Source organism: Acomys minous, assembly GCF_964271855.1.
Source record: "Acomys minous genome assembly, chromosome: 11".
NCBI classification, from domain to species: Eukaryota; Metazoa; Chordata; class Mammalia; order Rodentia; family Muridae; genus Acomys; species Acomys minous.
In genome coordinates, this window is record NC_140492.1 from 57,068,322 (window position 1) to 57,076,839 (window position 8,518).

General features: G+C 44.1%; 1 protein-coding gene across 1 annotated transcript in view; it reads right to left on the minus strand.

Annotated features, from left to right (window-relative positions):
- ROPN1 (rhophilin associated tail protein 1) overlaps positions 1–7,685 on the minus strand; it is a 29,824-nt gene extending 22,139 nt beyond the window's left edge. Inside the window, exon 1 of the mRNA XM_084802397.1 lies at positions 7,499–7,685. The gene's annotated coding sequence lies outside the window, so the exon portion shown is untranslated. The remainder of the gene's footprint in view (positions 1–7,498) is intronic.
- Positions 7,686–8,518: the final 833 nt, after the last annotated feature.

The window sequence follows — 8,518 nt, forward strand, 5'->3', positions numbered from 1 at the left end:
CTCTGCAGGGTGTGTCCTCAGCCTCCTCTAGAAAAATCTTCCGTCCTGGACTGCCTGGCCACTAATTTCACAGATATAAGCGAGCAGTCTTCCTCGTTTCTAAATCTATTGATTCTTCCGGTGACGTATTTTCTTCCGCAATTCTCTGTTGCGGTTTGGAAAATTGATTGCTCCCTCAAGAGCCAATCTGTTCCATTGGAAATGGTTAACGCCAGCTTGTTTGTCCTAACTGCACTCTGGTTTCTGTTGCTCGCGTGTCTCTCCCATCACTTCACAGATACATTTTCTAAGGTTTACCGCCTCTCACCTGTGATTCTCCTTTAGATTGTTCTGGTATGTATTCCACATGTACTTGAAAAGAAAGTTGAGTCTGCAGTTGCTGAGGGTCAGGATCCATACATATCCGGCGGGCTAACTATGCACTTCGTATCTGTGGCATGGAATTTACTTTTCTGTTTGCTACTCTGTGAATAACCAAGGAAGATGTAAGATCTCCATCACTAGGTAGAGTGGAACACGCCTGTGATGCCAACACTTGGGAGATAAAGGCAGGACAACTACGGGCCAGGTAACAAAACTGCATCTCAAGTTAAAAAAAAAACAAAATTAAAAAAGGAAAGAAAAAGTGTGTGCGTGGAAGTATCTATATGATAATTTTGTCTATTATTTTAGCTCCACTTATTTTTACTGGTTTAATTCCAGTTATAGAGTATATATGTGTATGTATGTGTGTATGTATGTATGTATGTATGTATGTGTGTATGTATATGTGTGTGTATGTAAAGTAAGCGTATATATCTAAAATGTTTAGATTTAAAAATCTTCCCATTGAATGAGCTCATCATTATGCCTCATAATACATAGTTTTAATGCTTGTCTTTAAAGTCAACTTGGTTTGTCACCTTTATTTTGTTGTTTCACAACGTATGTATTACAAATCATATTTATTTATCATATATTTTTATCACTTTTGATAAATGCATTACTACATTTAGACCATCAGTATTAAGCTATTTCCTCACATAATTACCTTCCCTGTGTTCTCCTTTCTTGCTGGCCAGGATTACTTTCTGGAGTCATTTTCCTTCAACCTTAATGACTCTACTGCAGAGAAGGCTTAGTGGGATGTAAAGTAAGTAAATAGCTTAGCCAATAAAAATTACTTAACTAATTAAAATTTATTATAATTCTATATTTAATACTATTAATAGTATATATATTATATTCAATAATTTTACTATATATTTATTGTAACTAATTTAAATTGACTAATTTTTAAAAGTAAACATTGGATTTTAAACAGAAAAAAAGTGTGCTTTATGCTCTTGGAGAGGACCAGATCATAACTTCCTGTAACTCTGGCTCCAGGGGAGCTGATATATGCCCTCTTCTGGCCTTCAGGGGCACACACACACACACACACACACACACACACACACACACACACTCACAGTTCCACACAATAACACAATATTGTAAATCAGAAATTTTGCTCTGCTTTTTTTCTCTTGCAGAAGTGAGTCCCTTCAAGGACTGTGCAGCAAATGTTGACAGGCAAGAAAACAGCTTAGAACCATGAGCTCTCGGTACTGTTACAGTGCTTTTAGAACGCGTTTTCAATGGGGGGGGGTGACAATAAAGTTCAGCAGTAAAGGGCTTGATGCGCAAGCCTTCAACCAGAGTTTGATCCTCAGAACCCATATAAAGATGAAAGGAGAAAATTGGCTCCACAAAGTTGTCTTCTGACCTACCTCCACACATACCATGATATGAGAATGGGTGTACACACACACACACACACACACACACACACAATTTAAACAATTTAACATTTTGTTTTCACTTGAGGCTTGAAATTCTAGAGTTTACCATATACTAGCTGAGAGATAGAAAACACCTTCATGGCTGTAAATGAACTCTATGCTGAGGATTCCCAGATAACTGTAAATTCTCCACCTATAGATTTAGGTAAATTCTCTTATCTCATAAAAGCATCCGAAACTGACTTCTCTTATTCTCTCAATTGCCCTGCCCCCATACATAGTGGCCATTTTGAGCTCATTTTTGTCTTTCAGTCTCCATATCTATCAGGTGGATCTGACTTTTTCCAATTAGGAGAATAAAAACAAGCATCTTTTCAAAGAGCAACAGAGAGGCTTAAATTCTAATATAGTTCAGTGCCATCAATATACAAATGAAGTATAAAGGGGGCAAACGGTGCACACAGGTCACCAGGACTCAGGTTCATGTCCCTGCTGTCCACGCTCTCCTGGAAGGGAGGTAATTAAATGTCAAGGAGTTTTTTCTAGGACATCCCCAAATTTAAATAAGTATTATGTTTTCCTGTTCTCAGCTGGGCGGTGGTGGCGCACGCCTTTAATCCCAGCACTTGGGAGGCAGAGGCAAGTAGATCGCTGTGAGTTCGAGGCCAGCCTGGTCTACAAAGTGAGTCTAGGATAGCCAAGGCTACACAGAGAAAAACCAAAAAAAAAAAAAAAAAAAAAAAAGTAAAATGTTTTCCTGTTCTCACAAATAGCCAAGATATCCTGGAGAAACCAGGTCACTTTCTTTCTTTCTTTCTTTCTTTTTTCTTTCTCTTTTTCTTTCTTTTCTTCTTCTTCTTCCTCTTCTTCTTCTTCTTCCTCTTCCTTTTCCTCCTCTTCTTCTTCTCCTCCTTCTTCCTCTTCCTCTCCTCCTCCTCCTTTTCTTTTTCTTATTCTTTTGTTGTTTTGTTCTTGTTGTTCTTCTCCTTCTCTTCCTCTTCCTCCTCCTCCTCCTTCTATTTTTCAAGACACATTTTCTCTGTGTAGCCCTGGCTGTCCTGGAACTTGTTCTGTAGACCAAGTTGTCCTTGAATTCAGAGATCCACCTGCCTCTGCCTCCCGAGTGCTAGGATTAAAGGCGTGCGCCACCACTGCCTTGGCTCAGATCAATTTTCTTAGCCACCCAAATCACTCAAAACCCTTCAGTGGATTTTCATCTCCTTTCTAATAAAAAAAATGACACCCATGTGACTTTCAAGACCTCCACGACTTAAAGCCTGGTGTGGTGGAGCATGCCTGTGATCCCATCGCTGGGGAGGTGGAAAGAGCAGGGGTTGCCCGGGAGTCCGAGGACTGCCTGGGCTACACAGTGAGGTCTTGCCTAAAAATATATGTTTAAACTCTCCACAAGTTATCCAATTTATATTAGCTTTGTTTGTCTCTTCAATTTATATTATTAACACCTGGATATTTTATCCTGGGCCAAATCCATGATTGAACTGGTGCAGTGTTTGGATGCCAACAGCAACATTGATTAAGAGCAGGGTCACTTGACCTCATCCTTTTTTGAGTAGTATTTTATTTTATGTTTTGGCTCAGCTTCCCAAACTTGCAAACCTATAATGCTAGTACTACCTGCTAGCAGCCATAAGTCTCGCATTATTTAACAGCTGGACAGGTACCCTCCTTCAATCTATCCTATCTCTTTTCAAAAAGTTCCTCCGTGCTCACATCATGGCCTCTGAACTCCGTAGCTTGACCATAGACTGTAATGTGCTTCCTAAAGTTGTTTAATGTGATCCCCTGGTTTATGGATCTGACGTACATGTTTGTGGCCACCTTGGCCTTATCTCTACTATGTATATGGTGGAAGCATACTTTATCCTCTGAGTGAACTATAGAAACACTTCACCCCATCCCCTCCCTTTGTCTTGTTCTCCCTGCCTCTGGTATAATTGGAGTGATCCGGATTGAGTCAGAGAACCAAGGCTCTCAGGTGAACGCACAATAGTTTTCAATACAGAATCAGGTTATGTTTCTCTCCCATTTCCGTTACCATTCTCCATACTTATGACATCGCACTATTCTCTTCTGACAGCACACACAGCTCCCGTCCTTCATTAGCGAGGTGCCGCACAACACCCCAAATGGCAGGGCCTTTAATTCACTGCTAGAACAGGATCCTAGACTAGGCATGGCTTTAATGATCGGATCCCGGGAAAACCGTCAACCCGAGCAAACCTTGTGTGCTTTCTTGGAATTAGACTAAGCACTGGGGTACAGAAATAAATAAGCCACACGTCCTGAATTCATGAGCTAGTGGAAGACACAGAAGGGAAGATCAGCGATTAAAATGGGGTATGGTACACATCAAGGAGCCTGTACTAGAAAAAACAAAGGCGCGGGAGTAGGTTAGAGGATAGTTTCCAAAGACTGGTGGTGATATTTGACCTGAGATGTAGGGAGGCCTGGAATGTTTACTCCTATGTTCCCACCCACCAGAACAGTCCTGAGTAGAGGGCAATGACTCAGGCAACATGTTTACTGTGAGAGAAGGGAGGTATTTCATGGGGCCAAGAAGACTTCAACAGCTAGCGGGTTTTAGAATCAGGTGAATTCTGTAACTGTAACCGTGGTGCTAAAGTGGATGAAAGGGCAATGGTCAGGTCTAAGGCTAGATCTGTTGCTCAAGATCTAACTATAAAAGCCCTTCTAAAGTTTTTGTACTTCAGTAATAGAGGGACACAAGATGACTTATGTACCAAGGCCACACAACACAATTCTGTTGCTGGCTCCATATACCGGCCATCAAATCAGTGCCTCTCAACACCAAAGCCTTCGCTGCCTCAGAAAAGAAACAAATGGAGGCGGGTCCTTCAATTTTTCCCCTCTGCTAGCTGCATCATGTTAAGCTTAGTCTGTACACAGCACTGAAGAGGGGCATAGGAGGAAGGAGCCATTTTTCTGGAAGGTTCATGTGTGGTCTCCTTGCTGGGCTGCAGGAACCTGAAGGGTCTCCAGCTCTGGACCTGTCCTACAGCAGAGTCTCCAGCCTCTGGCTCCTGCCCGATACCATCTCCTGAGTGCCTTGCTGCTGCAGTGAACCTCTGTGGTGCCCATTGCTAGCATTTGTGTTTGTGCTATGGTGTGGTCACTCTAAAAGTCTGTGTTAAAGACTTGGTCCCCACTGAGCGAGGTGATGCACACACCTGTAATCCCAGCATTCAGGGAGGCAGAGGCAGGAGTCTCTCTGAGTTCGAGGCCAGCCTGGTTTATAAAGCAAGTCCAGGACAGCCAAAGCTACACAGAGAAATCCTGTCTTGAACAAAAAAAAAAACAAACCCCCAAAAAAACAAAAAAACAACAAAAAAAGAAAAACAAGACAAAACAACAACAACAAAAAGACTTGGTCTCAGGAGATGTTATTGAGAAGTGACTGAACTTTAGAGAGGTGGGCCTAGTGGGAGCCTCGTCCATTATTGGGAGCATGCCCCCTGCTGATCATGGCATCTTAGATTCTTCCTTTTCTCTTTGTTTCCTGGCTCAGGGGATGAGTGGCTTGACCTGCCTCCATTCTCCAACCTTTACTTTAGGATGTATTCCCATTGCCAGAGAACAAAATTAATGGGGCCACTTGATCGTGCCTTGGTTCTTTTCTCTCTATAAGTTAATTGCCTCAGGCATTTCTGTTATAGTGACGGAAAGCTGACTAACACATCCATCATCTTCTTGGGAGGCTCTGGAGCACGGTGCTACCAGTGACTTACCTTCTGGTAAACAGACTCTCCCACATCCCAAAGAGCCGGTTCTGTCTGGGTGGCATTTCAGCAATTTCCCTGCCCTCCAGTGAACTGTGGCCACAACCCTGGACAACAAGCTCTGGGATCAGGCTTGTTCTGGAATAGTCTAGCTCAAGGCTGCCTCTTAATATTTGTGATCCGTGAGTACTTCACTTCTGCCCTATCTCATTCTACCCATCGCTTCAAGCCCACTATCACTATATATATATATAGTATATAAAATATATCATAATATATAATATAATAGTAATATATAATATAATAAAGAGAGTGGAGTGGGGCTTCAGGCAGGAAGTCTGGATGGGAGAGCCTAAGAGCTTCATGCGTCTAGAAGGGAGGGAGTGGATACAGATGTTTAGGAAATTGGATGTACAGGATTTGGTAGGAGGTAGGGGAGGAGTGAGAGGGGAGGTAAAGTCTAGAGTAGCTAGGTTTTCAGGGATGACAAGGCGGGTGATGGTGGTACCTTTTTTAGGAATGTCCAACACAGCAGTAGTAGTTCAGGCCAAGTCCACCTGCACTGTCTCTGTCTCTCGGGGGTTCCATGCACTCTTAAATCACACAGCTTTGGAATCTTAGATTCTTTGGGATCCAGACTCAAGTTCTCAGGCATTGAGCATTATGACCTAGTTATTCGCATTCATTTCTTCTTCTTCTTCTTCTTTTTTTTTTTCCAAGCAGGGGAACGGTCTATTCCATGTTACCATTGCAGTATTCCAACATTTTGTAGTACCCCCCCCCCCCATTTTTAAAGCTCTCTTCAATTATACATTCCAGGGCTCACCTCCAATTCTTACAATCCAATAAATGCCCAATTAAGTGAAACCTTCATGCCTCCCCAGAGGAGAGCGGCAAGCCAACTCATACTCGCTAAGTGCTAAAGAATATAGGTTTACGAAATATCTCCTGTGGGCCTGTTTCTGGAAGTTCATTTGGTTTTATTGGTGTGGTCGAAGGGTTCAGTTACAGAAATGAAAGGCCCCATACACCAGAAGCTCAGAGTTGTTTTCTACGAACAGCTCTTAGAACCCAGGACCAAAGCGCCTCCCTTCCCCCCACGGCCCATCCTTGCTCTGATCTGAAATAGGGAGAAGTGGGGCTCGGAATGTGTAGTTCCTCCGGCTTGGGACGTGTTCCCTACTTTACACAGGCTAATTCTTGCCTTTGAGCTCAGCTGAATTCTCCCCTGACCTCCAAGCCAGGTCCATCATACCCTTTGAGTGACACTTAGTTCAAAGTTGACCTGATGTGTGTGATTGTTTGATTAGCACATTTCTTCGATGTCCATTGTACACCCCAGGGCAAGGCTTGGTCAGTATTTAGCTCACGAGAGAATCCAGTGTTAGCCTAATGCCTGGAACTCGAGTTCCGTAGATACTGGTGAAAAATCAAAGAGCGGTACCAGTTTATAGTGTGTCAGTCACACCAGTTAGTCCCCGCAACGGTCCTTCCAGTTGTGTTATTTTTTTGTTTGTTTGTTTGTTTTTTTTTTTGTTATTTTGAGTCAGGTTTTCTCTGTGTAGCCTTGGCTGTCCTGGACTCACTTTGTAGACCAGGCTGGCCTCAAGCTCACAGAGATCCACCTGCCTCTGCTTCCCAAATGCTGGGATTACAGGCGTGCGCCATCACACCCAGCTCCAATTCTGTTCTTATATCCATTTTACAAATGGAAAAGCAGAGGTGGCTCGCCTGATCCCATTGTGTTTCCAAGCTACAGTACACAGCATTAAGAGACAGTAAAATAGTAGTTCTGGGTTTAAAAAAAAATCACACAATTTGGCCAGAAAGCAGTACTCTCCCCACTTAAAGGTATCTGTGGACCCCTTTCCCTGTTGTGAGGGCAGGGAATGCTGGGGAACACAGATGGGCCCCTTGCAGCCTCGGCATGGCCAGGGCTCCTCCCCCCTCCTTCAACGCCCCCTCAGCATTTGCTACCTCAAGTTGACTCCCAAAGGTGCTGTCTGGCTTCAGGCGAGTCCTCACGCCTGGTATCAGGCCGGAGGTGTGGGGAGTGCTCCAACGCCTGGGACCCTTGGTGGAAGGAGAGCCGGCAGGACCTGCTAGGGCGGGACCACAAGGGATGCAGGCGGCACCTGGGGCTTTGTTAGCTAGGTGCCTTGCCTGGGCAACTCTGCTGCCTGCCCACCAGGGAGCAGGGACACTATGTGATGTCACAGACTCCCCAGCACCCAGAGTTAGCAGGAGGGAGGATGCTGAAGGCTTGGGGAGGGGGGTGGTGGTGGTGGAGAACCCCCCCGACAGGATGGGGCGGGCTTTAGGAGGCCTGGGCAGACGCGAAGGAGTGGGTCCCAGGCTTGAGTTTCCGTGAATGGAACACCTGTGGGACACAGCAAACACCGCAGTGCTCTTCTTGTTTGTGCCAGGCATGTTGTGAGCACAGTTGAGGCATCAACTCCTTTTGTCCTTTTGACCACCTTTACCGCCATGTTCTCAGATGAGTGGACTCGGGTATTAAGCAACTGGAGCTAGTAATAGGAGCAGAGCCCAGAACGCTTGGGGATACAGAGAAGAAATATGTATTCTCCCTGTAGAGTATTGTATAGGATGGGTGCTTTCACACACACAAAGGCAAGGAGGTCTCAGAGCACCTCTGAAGGGAGGTTTCACTTTTACTGTAGGGAACAGGTGGCAGGCTCAAGGCTCAAAGCTGCGGGTAACTCCTGTGTGGTTAGATCCCTGGCCTTAGGTCCAAACCCAACTCTGGGTCTTTCCCCCCCCCCCCCCATCTGCAAGTTCTTTTATTTTTTATTTTTATTTTTTAATATATTTTATTAGTTTATTCATATTACATCTCAACTGTTATCCCATCCCTTGTATCCTCCCATTCCTCCCTCCCTCCCATTTTCCCCTTACTCCCCTCCTCCGACTCTGGGTCTTTTGATGTCAAGATGTATTTATTTATTATTTATTTATATATTTAGAGACAAGCAAAGA